Source organism: Hyperolius riggenbachi, chromosome 7 (genome assembly GCF_040937935.1).
Source record: "Hyperolius riggenbachi isolate aHypRig1 chromosome 7, aHypRig1.pri, whole genome shotgun sequence".
In the NCBI taxonomy this organism is placed as follows: domain Eukaryota; kingdom Metazoa; phylum Chordata; class Amphibia; order Anura; family Hyperoliidae; genus Hyperolius; species Hyperolius riggenbachi.
The window spans coordinates 150,560,392-150,577,989 of record NC_090652.1 but is presented as its reverse complement, the minus strand read 5'-3'; positions in this window follow the sequence as shown (position 1 = coordinate 150,577,989).

Here is a 17,598-nt window from a genome sequence, read left to right as displayed (position 1 = left end):
ATTTTGAGTACGATCCATTGACCACAACTCTTTGTTTTCTGTCCATTAGCCAGTTCCCTATCCATGCACACAAACTCTTCCCCAGTCCTTGCATCCTCAACTTTTGCTCCAGACTTCTGTGGGGAACAGTGTCGAAGGCCTTTGCAAAGTCCAAGTATATCATATCTACAGCATTCCCAATATCCATATTAGCATTCACTACCTCATAAAAGCTGAGCATGTTAGTCAAACAGGACCTGTGTTTAGTAAACCCATGTTGATGGTGAGAAATAAGATTATTTTCTACTATGAAGTCATGTATAGTATCTCTTAGTAACCCCTCAAATAGTTTGCATACAACTGATGTTAAGCTTACAGGTCTATAATTTCCTGGATCAGATTTTTTGCCCTTCTTAAATAATGGGAAAACGTGGGCTGTACGCCAATCCACTGGGACTCTGCCAGTTGCAAGAGAGTCACAAAAGATAAGATAAAGGGGCTTAGCTATAACTGAACCTAATTCCCTTAGGACCCGAGGATGCATGCCATCCGGGCTAGGTGCCTTGTCTATTTTTAATTTATTTAGTCTTGCCTTTACTTCTTCCTGCGTTAAGTATTTAATATTACAGTTAGAAGATTGAGACTCTTCTGCCTCTGTAATTTGCAACAGTGCTGTTTCCTTTGTGAAGACAGAAGCAAAGAAAGCATTTAATAACTCTGCCTTACCTTGGTCATCCACCATTGAGTTCCCACCCTCATCCTTTAGGAGTCCTATACAGTCAACCTTTCTTTTTTTAGAGTTGATGTACTTGTAAAACTTTTTTGGGTTAGATTTGATGTCCCTAGCGATTTGATTTTCAGCTTCGATCTTTGCCAGCCTAATTTCTTTTTTACAATTTTTATTGCACTCCTTATAATTGCTTAGTGCAGCCTCGGTCCCCTCCTGTTTTAGGACCTTATAGGCATTCCTTTTCCTCTTCATTTTATCCCTATCCTTTCTATTCATCCATAGAGGCCTTTTTTTATTCCTAGACATTTTGTTTCCATATGGGATATACATACTACAATATTGATTGAGAATAAGTTTAAAAGCTTGCCATTTCCCTTCAGTGTCCTCCCCTTGTAGTACATTATCCCAGTTCACCAAACTTATTGCCTGCCTAATTTGATTGAACTTTGCTTTTCTAAAATTCATAGTTTTAGTGGTCCCGCTGCCCCGTGGCCTATCAGTCACCAGATCAAACGTTATCATGTTGTGATCACTATTTCCCAAATGTTCTTGAACCTGCACATTTGATACATTATCTGGTGTATTAGAAATGATCAGATCCAGTAACGCATTCCCCCTAGTTGGTTCCGTTACCATTTGAGTCAAGTAATTGTCCTGTAGTGCTGCCAGAAATATGCTGCTTTTACCAGAATGGGTAGCCTCAATACCCCAGTCAATGTCTGGAAAGTTGAAGTCGCCCATAATTATGACCTCATTTTTACTTGCAGCTTTTTCAATCTGCTGTAGTAATCGCAGTTCTGCAGCTTCATTAATAAGAGGTGGTCTGTAGCATACCCCAATAAGCAATTGGCAACTTTTATTTCCACCATGAATATTTACCCAAACGGACTCCACATCTTCGCAATCTTCCTCCATCTCATCGTTGAGGACAGCTGTAAAATAATTCTTAACAAAGAGACAAACCCCTCCACCTTTTTTCCCTGTTCTATCCCTCCTAAACACATTGTATCCTTTTAAATTAGCTATCCAGTCATGGCTTTCATCCATCCATGTCTCGGTTATTCCCACAATGTCATAGCCTTTGTCATTCAGAATGAACTCTAGTTCGTCTATTTTATTTGCAAGGCTCCGAGCATTGGTTACCATGCACTTTATATTTTTACCACCACATTTACCAATTTTGTTTACACGAAATGGGCTACTTGAAGTTTTACCAACCTCCTTAATCTTTACACTGTCCCCACCCCCCTCTCCACCCCCCATAATGTTAGGCTCCCACTGTCTTTTTACCTTATCTTATCTATATATTAAGACTTTATCCTCCTGCCTCCCCCCAGATCCTAGTTTAAAACCTCCTCCAACCGTTTAGCCATCTTCTCCCCCAATGCAGCTGCACCCTCCCCATTAAGGTGCAGCCCATCCCTGTTGTAGAACCTGTAGCCGACTACAAAGTCTGCCCAGTTCTCCAGGAACCCAAACCCTTCCTTCCTTCCTACACCAATTTCTCAGCCACTTATTTAACTCCCTAAGCTCCCTCTGTCTCTCAGATGTAGCACGTGGCACTGGCAGTATTTCAGAGAACACCACCTTGGAGGTCCTTGCTTTAAGTTTATCTCCAAGTACCTGAAAATCATTTTTGAGGACCTTCCATCTCCCACTAACTTTGTCATTGGTGCCAATGTGTACCATGACAGCTGGGTCTTCCCCAGCCCCACCCAATAATCTGTCAATTCTTTCCGCTACATGCCGAACCCGAGCACCCGGGAGGCAACAGACTGTACGGCATTCACGGTTTCTTCAACAGATTGGGCCCATTGGGCCCAGATTGGGTTGTTTGGGCCCATTAATATACTCATACAATCCAAAGCAATCAGGGGAATAAATCTGAAAAGCAGATCGGCAGAATGATCAATGTATCAACGCTGCCTGAGTAGATTGATAGGAAGGACTATTGTTTCAGAGATTGTATCAATAATGGGATCCTTAAGTCAGCACTTGACAAATATATGTATTTTATATTTAAAAAAATGCTCTAAGAATACCATACAACAGAGTCAGAGATAATGGTCCTTTGTTTATTAGTCAGTTTTTGGCACAATCATATAATTATAACTAGTACTTACATCATGTATTCCTGAGTTAGCTTGTGGCTTATGTCATTGTTTCTGCAATAGCAAAATAGCACCAGGAAGAGCAGTCAGTGGGCAGAGTGTGAGGGGCACACAGGGTCTGGCTGATGAAACAGGACATTTGGGCGCTGGTGGCATTTTGGTAAAATGCGGGTACAGTGGCACCCAATGGGTAATTTGGGCATTTACAAATGAAGAGAGAAGACACAAGAAGTAAGAAAGGTTTTCCTACCATTATTGCAGGAAATAGTTTTGTGATTAAAAAGACTAGGTAGAGTCAGGTCATGAGAGCGATGCATTCAATCAAATGCACTTTTCTGTAAAAATAAGCAGCTTGAATTTATAGAAGCTTCAGTTTTCCTACAAAACTTAGAGGTAAGTAAAATAATGACTTCTAGATTGATTGCATTGTGTTCATATCCTTTCATATCCTTCGAAGTATGTGAGGGACGTTAGATTTTAAGCTCCTGGAAGGATGTGAATGGTTTACACTAAATGGTCTATCTACTCAATAAAATGCTGAGAAATGTGGTATAAAAGAAAAAAATGGATGTGTAAGAAATGCTTTAAAGAATCGGATGTCAGGTGATGGGGGAAGGGTGTTGCAGGGTAAAGAAAAAGAACAGAAAGTGTTGGCTAGTGATTGATAAAGTAAAATAACTTGTATCAGGTTAATGCAGCCTTACATCAAACATATTGTATTTATTAGTAAATATAATTTTTACTCCTTATGATGGACACAGATTCCACACTTATGCCAAGGTAATTAATTATTAACAATAGAGTTACTGCAAACTCATAGCTTTAAAGAGAATCTGTATTGTTAAAATCGCACAAAAGTAAACATACCAGTGCGTTAGGGGACATCTCCTATTACCCTCTGTCACAATTTCGCCGCTCCCCGCCGCATTAAAAGTGGTTAAAAACAGTTTTAAAAAATTTGTTTATAAACAAACAAAATGGCCACCAAAACAGGAAGTAGGTTGATGTACAGTATGTCCACACATAGAAAATACATCCATGCACAAGCAGGCTGTATACAGCCTTCCTTTTGAATCTCAAGAGATCATTTGTGTGTTTCTTTCCCCCTGCATCTCTCATGCACTGAAGTTTCAGGCTGCTCTTTTCTTCTTGCAAACAGCTTTGCCATTGTCTGTAACTCCTCAGTATGTGAAAGCCCAGCCAGCTCACAGGACGATTTATCCAGCTTGTAAAAGATAAGAGAGAAGAGAGAAGCTTCCCTAATCTAAATAATACACAGGCAGTGTGCATAGGGGGGTCTGGAAGGGGGAGTTCATAGCAGAACCACAACACTGAAGAACTTGGCAGCCTTCCAGACACAGGCCGACAAGTCTGACAGGGGAAAGATACATTGATTTATTACAGAGACTGTGATAGCAGAAAGTGCTGCAGTAAGCCAGAACACATTAGAATAGCTTTTGGAACTTGTAGGATGATAAAAAACAGGATGCAATTTTTGTTACGGAGTCTCTTTAACAACACGCCTGGTGATTAGAAGAGCAAAGGTGTAATAGATTGAGGTACAGCTAACAGACTTAGGTACATGTAACAGGCAATTCCCCTTGTAACGTAACTTCCCAGGGACTCAAGTTACTGCATTTCAGGCCTCAGTCATAACTAGTTATGCTCTGGACTTTGAGAACTCAGAGAAAAGAATGTGATCAGTTTGCAATTTTTTCCAAGCATCACACTAACCACATGCTTTTCCATAGACAAACTTTAACCACTTGAGGACTGTGGGCTTTACTCCCCCTTAAGGACCAGACCCTTTTTTTCCATTCAGACCACTGCAGTTTCACGGTTTATTGCTCTGTCATACAACCTACCACCTAAATGAATTTTGGCTCCTTTTCTTGTCACTAATAAACTCTTTCTTTTGGTGCTATTTGAAGGCTGCTGCGATTTTTACTTTTTATTATATTCATCAAAAAAGACATGAATTTTGTCAAAAAAATGATTTTTTTACTTTCTGTGCTGACATTTTTCAAATAAAGTAAAATTTCTGTATACATGCAGCACGAAAAATGTGGACAAACATGTTTTTGATTAAAAAAAAACCCCATTCAGCCTATATTTATTGGTTTGGGTAAAAGTTATAGCGTTTACAAACTATGGTGCAAAAAGTGAATTTTCCCATTTTGTAGCATCTATGACTTTTCAGACCACCTGTCATGTTTCATGAGGGGCTAGAATTCCAGGATAGTATAAATACCCCCCAAATGACCCCATTTTGGAAAGAAGACATCCCAAAGTATTCACTAAGAGGCATAGTGAGTTCATAGAAGATATTATTTTTTTGTCACAAGTTAGCGGAAAATGACACTTTGTGACAAAAAAGAAAAAAAAAAGTTTCCATTTCTACTAACTTGCGACAAAAAAAAATGAAATCTGCCACGGACTCACTATGCTCCTCTCTGAATACCTTGAAGTGTCTACTTTCCAAAATGGGGTAATTTGTGGGGTGTGTTTACTGTCCTTGCATTTTGGGGGGTGCCTAATTGTAAGCACCCCTGTAAAGCCTAAAGGTGCTCATTGGACTTTGGGCCCCTTAGTGCAGTTAGGCTGCAAAAAGTGCCACACGTGGTATTGCCGTACTCAGGAGAAGTAGTATAATGTGTTTTGGGGTGTATTTTTACACATACCCATGCTGGGTGGGAGAAATATCTCTGTAAATGACAATTTTTGATTTTTTTTTTACACACAATTGTCCATTTACAGAGATATTTCTCCCACTCAGCATGGGTATGTGTAAAAATACACCCCAAAACACATTATACTACTTCTCCTGAGTATGGCGATTTCAAGACTACTCCTCACGGTTTAGGGCCCCTAAAATGCCAGGGCAGTTTAGGAACCCCACTAATTACCCCATTTTAGAAAGAAGACACCACAAGGTGTTCTGTTAGGAGTATGATGAGTTCATAGAAGATTTTATTTTTTGTCACAAGTTAGCGGAAATTGATTTTAATTGTTTTTTTTTTCACAAAGTGTCATTTTCCGCTAACTTGTGACAAAAAATAAATTCTATGAACTCACCATACTCGTAACAGAATACCTTTGGGTGTCTTCTTTCTAGAATGGGGTCATTTGTGGGGTTCCTATACTGCCCTGGCATTTTAGGGGCCCTCAACCGTGAGGAGTAGTCTTGAAACCAAATGTCGCAAAATGACCTGTGAAATCCTAAAGGTACTCATTGGACTTTGGGCCCCTTAGCGCACTTAGGGTGTAAAAAAGTGCCACACATGTGGTACCGCCGTACTCAGGAGAAGTAGTATAATGTGTTTAGTGGTGTATTTTTACACATACCCATGCTGGGTGGGAGAAATATCTCTGTAAATGACAATTGTTTGATTTTTTTTTTACACACAATTGTCCATTTACAGAGAGACTTCTCCCACCCAGCATAGGTATGTGTAAAAATACACCCCAAAACACATTATACTACTTCTCCTGAGTACGGCGATACCACATGTGTGACACTTTTTTGCAGCCTAGGTGCGCTAAGGGGCCCAACGTCCTATTCACAGGTCATTTTGAGGCATTTGTTTTATAGACTACTCCTCATGGTTTAGGGCCCCTAAAATGCCAGGGCAGTATAGGAACCCCACAAGTGATCCCATTTTAGAAAGAAGGCTCCCCCGTGGTATTCCGTTAGGTGTATGGCGAGTTCATAGAAGATTTTATTTTTTGTCACAAGTTAGTGAAAAATGACACTTTGTGAAAAAAAACAATAAAAATCAATTTCCGCTAACTTTTGACAAAAAATTAAATCTTCTATGAACTCATCATGCACCTAACAGAATACCTTGGGGTGTCTTTTTTATAAAATGGGGTCACTTGTGGGGTTCCTATACCGCATTGGCATTTTATGGGCCCAAAACCGTGAGTAGTCTGGAAACCAAATGTCTCAAAATGACTGTTCAGGGGTATAAGCATCTGCAAATTTTGATGACAGGTGGTCTATGAGGGGGCGAATTTTGTGGAACCGGTCATAAGCAGGGTAGCCTTTTAGATGACAGGTTGTATTGGGCCTGATCTGATGGATAGGAGTGCTGGGGGGGGGGGGGGGTGACAGGAGGTGATTGATGGGTGTCTCAGGGGGTGGTTAGAGTGGAAAATTGATGCAATCAATACACTGGGGAGGTGTTCGGAAGGGGGTCTGAGGGGGATCTGAGGGTTTGGCCGAGTGATCAGGAGCCCACACGGGGCAAATTAGGCCCTGATCTGATGGGTAGGTGTGCTAGGGGGTGACAGGAGGTGATTGATGGGTGTCTGAAGGTGTGATTAGAGGGGGGAATAGATGCAAGCAATGCACTGGCGAGGTGATCAGGGCTGGGGTCTGAGGGCATTCTGAGGGTGTGGGCGGGTGATTGAGTGCCCTAGGGGCAGATAGGGGTCTAATCTGATGGGTAGCAGTGACAGGGGGTGATTGATGGGTAATTAGTGGGTGTTTAGGGTAGAGAACAGATGTAAACACTGCACTTGGGAGGTGATCTGATGTCAGATCTGCGGGCGATCTATTGGTGTGGGTGGGTGATCAGATTGCCTGCAAGGGACAGGTTATGGGCTGATTGATGGGTGGCAGTGACGGGGGTGATTGATGGGTGGCAGTGACAGGGAGTGATTGATGGGTGATTGACAGGTGATCAGTGGGTTATTACAGGGAAGAACAGATGTAAATATTGCACTGGCGAATTGATAAGGGGGGGGTCTGAGGGCAATCTGAGCGTGTAGGCGGGTGATTGGGTGCCCGCAAGGGGCAGATTAGGGTCTGATCTGATGGGTAACAGTGACAGGTGGTGATAGGGGGTGATTGATGGGTGATTGATGGGTAATTAGTGGGTGGTTAGGGTAGAGAACAGATGTAAACACTGCACTTGGGAGGTGATCTGACGTCGGATCTGCGGGCGATCTATTGGTGTCGGTGATCAGATTGCCCGCAAGGGGCAGGTTAGGGGCTGATTGATGGGTGGCAGTGACAGGGGGTGATTGATGGGTGGCAGTGACAGGGGGTGATTGATGGGTGATTGACAGGTGATTGACAGGCGATCAGTGGGTTATTACAGGGAAGAACAGATGTAAATATTGCACTGGCGAATTGATAAGGGGGGGGGTCTGAGGACAATCTGAGCGTGTAGGCGGGTGATTGGGTGCCCGCAAGGGGCAAGATTAGGGTCTGATCTGATGGGTAACAGTGACAGGTGGTGATAGGGGGTGATTGATGGGTGATTGATGGGTAATTAGTGGGTGTTTAGAGTAGAGAACAGATGTAAACACTGCACTTGGGAGGTGATCTGACGTCGGATCTGCGGGCGATCTATTGGTGTGGGTGGGTGATCAGATTGCCCGCAAGGGACAGGTTAGGGGCTGATTGATGGGTGGCAGTGACAGGGGGTGATATTGATGGGTGATTGACAGGTTATTGACAGGTGATCAGGGGGGGATAGATGCATACAGTACACGGGGGGGGGGGGTCTGGGGAGAATCTGAGTGGTGGGGGGGTGATCAGGAGTCCCCAGGGTGCAGTTAGGGACCTAATAAAAAAATAGCGTTTACAGATAGTGACAGGGAGTGATTGATGGGTGATTAGGGGGGTGATTGGGTGCAAACAGGGGTCTGGGGGGTGGGCGGGGGGGAGGGGGGGCTGAGGGGTGCTGTGGGCGATCAGGGGGGGGGGGGAAATCAGTGCGCTTGGGTGCAGACTAGGGTGGCTGCAGGCTGCCCTGGTGGTCCCTCGGACACTGGGACCACCAGGACAGGAGGCAGCCTGTATAATACACTTTGTATACATTACAAAGTGTATTATACACTTTGTATGCGGCGATCCGGGTGCTAGTAACCTGCTGGCGCTTCCGAACGGCCAGCGGGTTACAGCGCTAGGGGGGCGGAGCCAGTCCCCGGCGGAGGATCACGCCACGAATGACGCGATCGCTCCGCCCATGCCCTTACAAGGACCGCCGCCTCTCGTACATGCGGCGGTCCTTGCGGGATCCACTTTCCGGCCGCCCATGTGCAGTGGGCGGTCGTTAAGTGGTCAAAGAGAAACTTTAACTCAGGATTAAACTTCATCCCATTCAGTAGCGCATACCCCCTTTCCCATGAGAAATCTCTCTCTTTTTTTTCTTAAATAGGCCACCAGAGAGATCTCTATGGCTAATATTGTGGTGAAACTCCTCGTACAGTGTGATGCTAGGCCCAAGAAAGCAGTATCTCCCTGTGTGTGTGAGTGTGAGTGTGTGTGTGTGTGTGTATATGTATGTATATATATTCTAGCCTATCACATGGTTAGTGGGTGTGTTTATGGACAATGGCAGTTGATGCTGTCCATTTTTTTTCTTGTCTGCCAGCAGTACAGATGATTGCCCACAGGCTTAAACAACATGAATGAATTACATGGCGAATATCAATCATGTTTTGATCTTTCTTCTATTTTGTAACTTTTCACTTTGCAATGTATTGATTTATGTGTTCCCTCTAACACTATCTTACCCTAATATTTATCTTTACCATTAAATATTGAATCCATATAAATGATAAAAGGTATTACTCACATTAGGAGTTGACTATGAGTTGGACCATAGATTCAGGAATGCCCATATAAAGTAAAGTACAGGTAGAAATCCTGCCCTAGATTTGAATCATATGGCCAGCAGCTGCTCAGTTAGAGGGTCATGATTAGACTTTGTGGGTGTACGTCATGTGATGCTTGGAATTTATCATCCCAACTGTTCAGACTGCTAGTTGCACAGTAGTAAACTCTCTGAGAAAATTGCAGCCTGTAACACAGTGGTACAGGAATGGTCCAAATTCTGGGATCCTGCTTACATATTTTACAAGAGATGTATTTGATGTTAGCTCATCAAAGAGCTTGTAGACAGGTAAAAAGAAACTCAGTAATGGAGCTTATATAGTGTATATATACATATAGATATATATATATATATATATATATATATATATATATAACGATTGGTGTCAGCAACACAGATTTTTCTGATTATTGGTGATCTGCAGTATCACCAATAATACAGATGCTACACCTGATTACAGTGCTGGGCGTAATGGAAAAAACTACGCTTACGGATCATTACGCGTAATTTTACGCTATTACGCATTACAGAATTACGCTTATGGCGTAGACATTCAATTACGGTACATGTCTGTAATTACGCATAGCCCTTACGCAATTACGTGTAAGAATACCATAATTCAGGTTGTTACGTTTATGGCTTACGCGTAAATTCCTACTAGCAATTAATGCGTAAGGTCATGCTGCCAAGCGGAAAAGTTGACGCATGGATCAATGTTAGGTAGCCGCCGACTTTAAGGGTTAATAGCAAAGCCCCCTTAATTGCTTAGAGCCTCAAATTTGGAGAATATATTAAGAAGATCAGAAGGAATAAGAGGAAATTTTTTTTTTTCAAAAAGACCTTATAGTTTTTGAGAAAATCGATGTTAAAGTTTCAAAGGAAAAATATATACATTTAAAAACCCGCCGACTTTAGCGGTTAATAACAAAGCCTGCTTAAAATTTAGGAACACCAAATTCACCGGGTATACTAAGGGGATCAGTGGGAATAAGAGGAAATTTTTTTTTTTCAAAAAGACCTTATAGTTTTTGAGAAAATCGATTTTTAAGTTTCAAGGGCAAAAATGTCTTTTAAATGCGGAAAATGTCAGTTTTTTTTGCACAGGTAACAATAGTGTTTTATTTTCACAGATTCCCCCAAGTGGGAAGAGTTTTACTTACTTCGTTCTGAGTGTGGGAAATATTTTAAAAAAACGACGTGGGGTCCCCCTCCCAGACCTCTTTAACCCTTTGTCCCCCATGCAGACTGGGATAGCCAGAATGCGGAGCACCGGCCGCGTGGGGCTCCGCACCCTGACTATACCAGCCCGCATGGTCCATGGATTGGGGGGTCTCGGAAGGGGAGGGGCAGCCAAGCTTTCCCCTCCCCCTCCGAGCCCTTGTCCAATCCAAGGACAAGGGGCTCTTCTCCACCTCCGATGGGCGGTGGAGGTGGAGGCCGCGATTTCCTGGGGGGGGGGTTCATGGTGGCATCTGGGAGTCCCCTTTAAAAAGGGGTCCCCCAGATGCCCACCCCCCCTCCCAGGAGAAATGAGTATAGAGGTACTTGTACCCCTTACCCATTTCCTTTAAGAGTTAAAAGTAAATAAACACACAAACACATAGAAAAAGTATTTTAATTGAACAAAAAACATAACCACGAAAAAAGTCCTTTAATATTCTTAATTAACCATTAATACTTACCTGTCCCTTTAAAAGCCAGTTCCCACGCAATATCCTCGGAAATATACTAATCAGTTACAATGTAACAAAGTTGTTACAATGTAACAACTTTGTTACTTTGTAACTCCTCCGCACCCGACGTCACTCGCCGCTCACCCGCCGGCCGCCACATACAGGCTAAGTCCCCGCCGGCTCCCGCCGTCCACTCCACCCACACCTGTCACCCATATACATGCTGGCACCCATGGGTGCCAGCATGTATATAGGTGACATGTGGGAGAGGTGGGGAGGGCAGCGAGAGCCGGCGGGACTTAGCGTCCTGCACCCGACAGAGCTCTGAGCTATATAGCTCAGAGCTCTCTAAGCATCTTTGTATTTGGGCTCCAAGGAGCCCCATTGGTCCTTAGCAGACCAATGGGGTTCCTTTAAATCAGAAGGAACCCCATTGGTCTGCTAAGGACCAATGGGGCTCCTTGGAGCCTAAATACAAAGATGCTTAGAGAGCTCTGAGCTATATAGCTCAGAGCTCTGTCGGGTGCAGGACGCTAAGTCCCGCCGGCTCTCGCTGCCCTCCCCGCCTCTCCCACATGTCACCTATATACATGCTGGCACCCATGGGTGCCAGCATGTAAATGGGTGACAGGTGTGGGCAGATTGGACGGCGGGAGCCGGCGGGGACTTAGCGTGTATGTGGCGGCCGGCGGGTGAGCGGCGAGTGACGTCGGGTGCGGTGGAGTTACAAAATAACAAAGTTGTTACATTGTAACAACTTTGTTACATTGTAACTGATTAGTATATTTCCGAGGATATTGCGTGGGAACTGGCTTTTAAAGGGACAGGTAAGTATTAATGGTTAATTAAGAATATTAAAGGACTTTTTTCGTGGTTATGTTTTTTGTTCAATTAAAATACTTTTTCTATGTGTTTGTGTGTTTATTTACTTTTAACTCTTAAAGGAAATGGGTAAGGGGTACAAGTATCTCTATACTAATTTCTCCTGGGAGGGGGGGGGTGGGCATCTGGGGGACCCCTTTTTAAAGGGGACTCCCAGATGCCACCATGAACCCCCCCCCCAGGAAATCGCGGCCTCCACCTCCACCGCCCATCGGAGGTGGAGAAGAGCCCCTTGTCCTTGGATTGGACAAGGGCTCGGAGGGGGAGAGGAAAGCTTGGCTGCCCCTCCCCTTCCGAGACCCCCCAATCCATGGACCATGCGGGCTGGTGTAGTCAGGGTGCGGAGCCCCACGCGGCCGGTGTTCCGCATTCTGGCTATCCCAGTCTGCATGGGGGACAAGGGGTTAAAGAGGTCTGGGAGGGGGGACCCCACGTCGTTTTTTTTTTTATATTTTCCACACTCAGAACGAAGTAAGTAAAACTCTTCCCACTTGGGGGAATCTATGAAAATAAAACACTATTGTTACCTGTGCAAAAAAAACTGACATTTTCCGCACTTAAAAGACATTTATGCCCTTGAAACTTAAAAATCGATTTTTCTCAAAAACTATAAGGTCTTTTTGAAAAAAAAACATTTTCCTCTTATTCCCACTGATCCCCTTAATATACCCTGTGAATTTGGTGTTCCTAAATTTTAAGCAGGCTTTGCTATTAACCGTTAAAGTCGGCGGGTTTTTAAATGTATATATTTTTCCTTTGAAACTTTAACATCGATTTTCTCAAAAACTATAAGGTCTTTTTGAAAAAAATTTTTCCCTCTTATTCCTTCTGATCTCCTTAATATATTCTCCAAATTTGAGGCTCTTAGCACTTAAGGGGGCTTTGCTATTAACCCTTAAAATCGGCAGCTTTTTTATATTATACGGGAGCGTAATATTACGCGATTACGGCAGACTGTGTAATTTCAATGGGAGTTTACTGTCTTACGCGTAATTTGTTACGCGTAATAACGTAACCTATGGTCTACGCGTAATTAATTACGTGTAATACCGTAACCTTACACGTAACGCTTACGGTGCATTTGTAGTGAATTACGATGCGTAATTACGCTAATGCGTAATTTCAGCCCAGCACTGCCTGATTATGTGGTGATCTGCAGAATCACCAATAATACGAGTAACGCTAGACACTGGGCACCTAATGTGCTATTGTGTTTGGTGCAACAGTCATAAGAGAAGTTATCTCCGGAGGAGCGGGAGATACAGACAATATTGCAGCCAAGTATCTCCTGAGGGGCAGGGGATTCAGACTGCACTGCAGCCAGTGGACGCCTGAGAAGCAGGGACCACTGACGGTGTTAGAGAGTATGATCACTTGAAGGGCAGGTGATCAAGACTAAGCAATAGTCTAGGATCCCCTGAGGAGCAGGGAATACAGACTATACTGCAGCCAAGAATTCCCTGAGGAGCAGGGAATTCAGATAGTACTGCAGCCAGTGGACACCTGAGGAGCAGGGACCACTGACTGTGCTGCAAGTGAGGACACAGGTGGAATGAGTGATTATGACTGTACTACAGCCAAGGATTCCCTGAGGAGCAGGGAATCAGTCTGTACTGCAGCCAGTGGACCCCTGAGGAGCATGGACCACTGACTGTACTGCAAGATGATCTCCTGAGGAGCAGGTGATCAACAGACACTATTTGCAGCTAACAGACACCTGAGGAACAAGTGTCACAGACAGTACAGCAAGGCTGATCACCTAAGGATTAGGTGACAGCCCTTAAGATTTCCCTCACTAGTGGGAAGACCCACTAGTGAGGATAGAAAGGTCAGACAAGCAAGGTCAGTAACGGACGGACAGATACAGTACAGAGGCGGAAGACTGATTCGGTATCTAGGTACAGGCAGAGTCGGCAACAGTAATCAGATATGCAGAAGTACCGAATTAGTAAGCAAGAGAGTAGTCAGGAGAGCGAGAGATCATAACAGATAAACAGTAGTAATATAGCAATATCCTAGTCTAGGTGTGAAGTCCTTGGTTTCAACACCTGGGAACTAGACTAACAGATGTCCAATAGCAATATAGCAATATCCTAGTCTAGGTGTGAAGTCCTTGGTTTCAACACCTGGGAACTAGACTAAAGAATGATACAAGTCTTACAATAATAGTACTTAAAGCTATCAACGGAATCTGACTAAGTGTGAATTCCCAGCTCCGGCTGGTTCTAACACACTGTAAGATCTGACTAGGGTCTGAGCGCTCACACGTAAGCATTCGCAACAGCAGACAACTTGCAACTGACAGGCAAGTCCTATAAATACCCAGAGCGCTCCACAGCGCCACCCCAGTCACTCAGCCAATCCGGAGCATAGCTGGAGTCAGCTGATCGGCTTGATCAGCTGACTCCCCTTCTACTTGCATAAAGGTCCTGTCGCCTGGCGCGCGCACGCGTAGCTCTTAATCTGTGTGCACTAGAAGGACCAGGCGAACCAGCAGCATGTAGCCGCCGACTGGAACGCGGAGATGGCCGCCATGCTGCTTGCCCATGCGGCGGCATCTCCGCTATTCTTCACAATATCTATCTATCTATCTATCTATCTATCTATCTATCTATCTATCTATCTATACATACATACATACATACATACATACATACATACATACATACATACATACATATATATATATATATATATATATATATATACATACATACATACAGTAGCAGGGTTGCTCAGCAGGACCCCGAATGCGAAGTTTCCCCCGTGTTTTTTGGGGTTGCCGCATGCGAACCTGAACCCGAATGCTGCAATCCGAGGCCGAACCCGAATACGAAGCCTGCCGAATGTGCGCACTCGAATTCGGCCGGATGGAGCTGTGGGTTCGGTTTCGGCTTCGGGATTCGGGGATGACGTGATTGGGCCAATCAGAAGTCCTCCTGCCGAGGACCTGGCAACCCTAGCAACCAATCAGAGGAGGGGAGCCTGGCCCTCCCTCTATATAAGGCGGCGGCCATCTTGCGGAGCCACGCACTTGTGTGACTGCTGCTGGTACTGAGAGATTCTCCAGTGCTGTGCTGTGTCTGAGCAACTGCTTTTCACTGCTAAACCTAGCGTTTTGCTTCCTAAACACCTCCTAAACACATTTATTGTTGTATTATATAGTTAGCTAGTATTTTGATTGTTTTTAGTCAGCTAGTGTATAGTGTATACTGTGCTAGACTAGTGTTAGTCTGTGAGCAGGCTAGGCCTGCTAGCCTAGATAGCCTTAGCCTACTACTAGCTTAGGTAGGTTAGGGATTCTAGTTAGTTGTGTACTTAGTAGTACTAGTTTAGTTAATTATTACTGCTGTAGTCTGTTGCTTTATTAGTTTCAGTACTGTGTTAGTTAGTTACTGACTGTGACAGGTCACCACCAGCATCCGTTGTGAGTGACCTGACCTGTGACTGTCTGTCACCTCACCTGTCCGAGCCTATTGATTGATTGCGTCTGACCATGTGTGACCGATTGTTGTAATTGTCACCGACTGTCTGCCGCACGACTTACTTGTAGCGTAGTACGCTAGGTGTTTCTTAGTTAACTGCGAGCGTGCATACTACTAGTGTCTACTACTATACTACTAGTCTACTAGTACCCGTTCACTAATTTTTTTTCACTTTTACTGTGTGATTTTATTATCATCCGTAGTGTGTGTAATAAATAAGAGTTACAACACATACAGGCCACCACCAGCATCCGTTGTGAGTGACCTGTGTCTGTCTGTCGCCTGCCCGAGCTTATTGATTGATTGCGTCTGACCGTGTCTGAACGATTGTTGTAATTGTCACCGACTGTCTGCCGCACGACTTACTTGTAGTGTAGTACACTAGGTGATTCTTAGTTACCTGCGTGCGTGCATACTACTAGTGTCTACTACTATACTACTAGTCTACTAGTACCCGTTCACTAATTTTTTTTTCACTTTTACGGTGTGATTTTATTATCATCCGTAGTGTGTGTAATAAATAAGAGTTACAACACATACAGGCCACCACCAGCATCCGTTGTGAGTGACCTGTGACTGTCTGTCGCCTGCCCGAGCCTATTGATTGATTGCGTCTGACCGTGTGTGACCGTTTGTAATTGTCACCGACTGTCTGCCGCACGAATTACTTGTAGCGTAGTACGCTAGGTGTTTCCTAGTTACCTGCATGTGTACTACTACTGCCTACTACTACTAGTCACCACCAACACGGACTTTATTAAAGTTTACACCCTTTCCCGCCCTCTTCTACTTATTTTTTTTATACTGTATTTGTATAGTGCACAATGACTGGCAGAGGTAGAGGTAGGGGACGAGGCACCACCAGGAGAGGAAGCGCCATTGCAGGAGCCACTGACAGCAGCAGCAGGTCTGGGACTGGTCCGCCGCCAGCCACTGACCACAGGGAGGAGGGAGCAGAGGCGCAACAGCAGCGTGTTGCGCCCATCTTTGAGACGGGTCGTCGCCCACGGCCCATTGGGGAGAGTCAGGGGCAGGCTGTGGTGGAAATGATGGCGGGGCAGGAAGCCACCTTTTCCAGCCAGGCCTCCAGCACCAGCGAGACTAGTGCCACCAGCACCAGCACTCCTGTCCGCAGCAGGCCTCCACCAGCGCTTGAGGCCATGGTCACGGTGACCCCATCGACCAGCCTGCCCTCAATGAGCACGCTCTTCTCCCCTGAGACTATGACCATGTACAGGGTTGTTTTGGAGAAGTATGAGTTAGAGATGATGGGGTCATCCAAGGAAGAGGAGGAGGAGTTTGAGGTGCAGAAGTTTGTTGTTGGCGCTGAGGAGGAGGGGCGTGATGCAGGGGATGTTGGGGTAGAGGAGTTGGTTGAGTCGGGCTCACAGGATTTGTTTGGGGTTGATGATGATGACTTGATATATCCTCCCTATGTGCCACCAGTACCACCAGCACAGTTGGTTGAAGGCAGCTCGTCATCGGAGGAGGAGGCGTCTCTGGTGCAGAGGCGCGGCAGCAGCAAGGCAGCCAGCACAGGGCGTGGAAGGCAGGAGCCACAGCCTGCTGCTTCAGTCGCTACTACCACCCGCAGCAAACCTCTAACTACAACCAAAAAGGCACAATTCTCCAACTGCACCCAAAAACCCCAGCCCTCAAGCTCAAAGAGCAGGTTGAAGTCCCCAGTCTGGCAGTACTTCATCAAGTGCCCAGTGGACCCGACCCGTGCAATTTGCAACAGTTGCAATCTCACTCTCAGCAGAGGTCGCGATATCCACAAATTGAGTACCTCGTGCCTGCAGACCCACTTACAGAGCAGACATTTTGAGGACTTTACTGAGTTGGAGAAGCTTATGAAAAGTGGTGCAGGCAGTGGTCAGAGCCAGACAGCCACTGCACAGATTTCAGCAGCAGCAGCTGACCCTCCTGCCCATCCAGCAGCAGCAGCAGCCCCTCCTGCCCATCCAGCAGCAGCAGGAGCACAGCAGCAACTCACTCCCCCCCCCCCCCCGGGCAGCCAGTCCTCAGTGGCCTCATCAGCTCCCTCCACAGTAGCCTCCTCATCCTCACGTAGAGGCAAACGCCGCCAGACCCTGCTCAGCGAAGCAT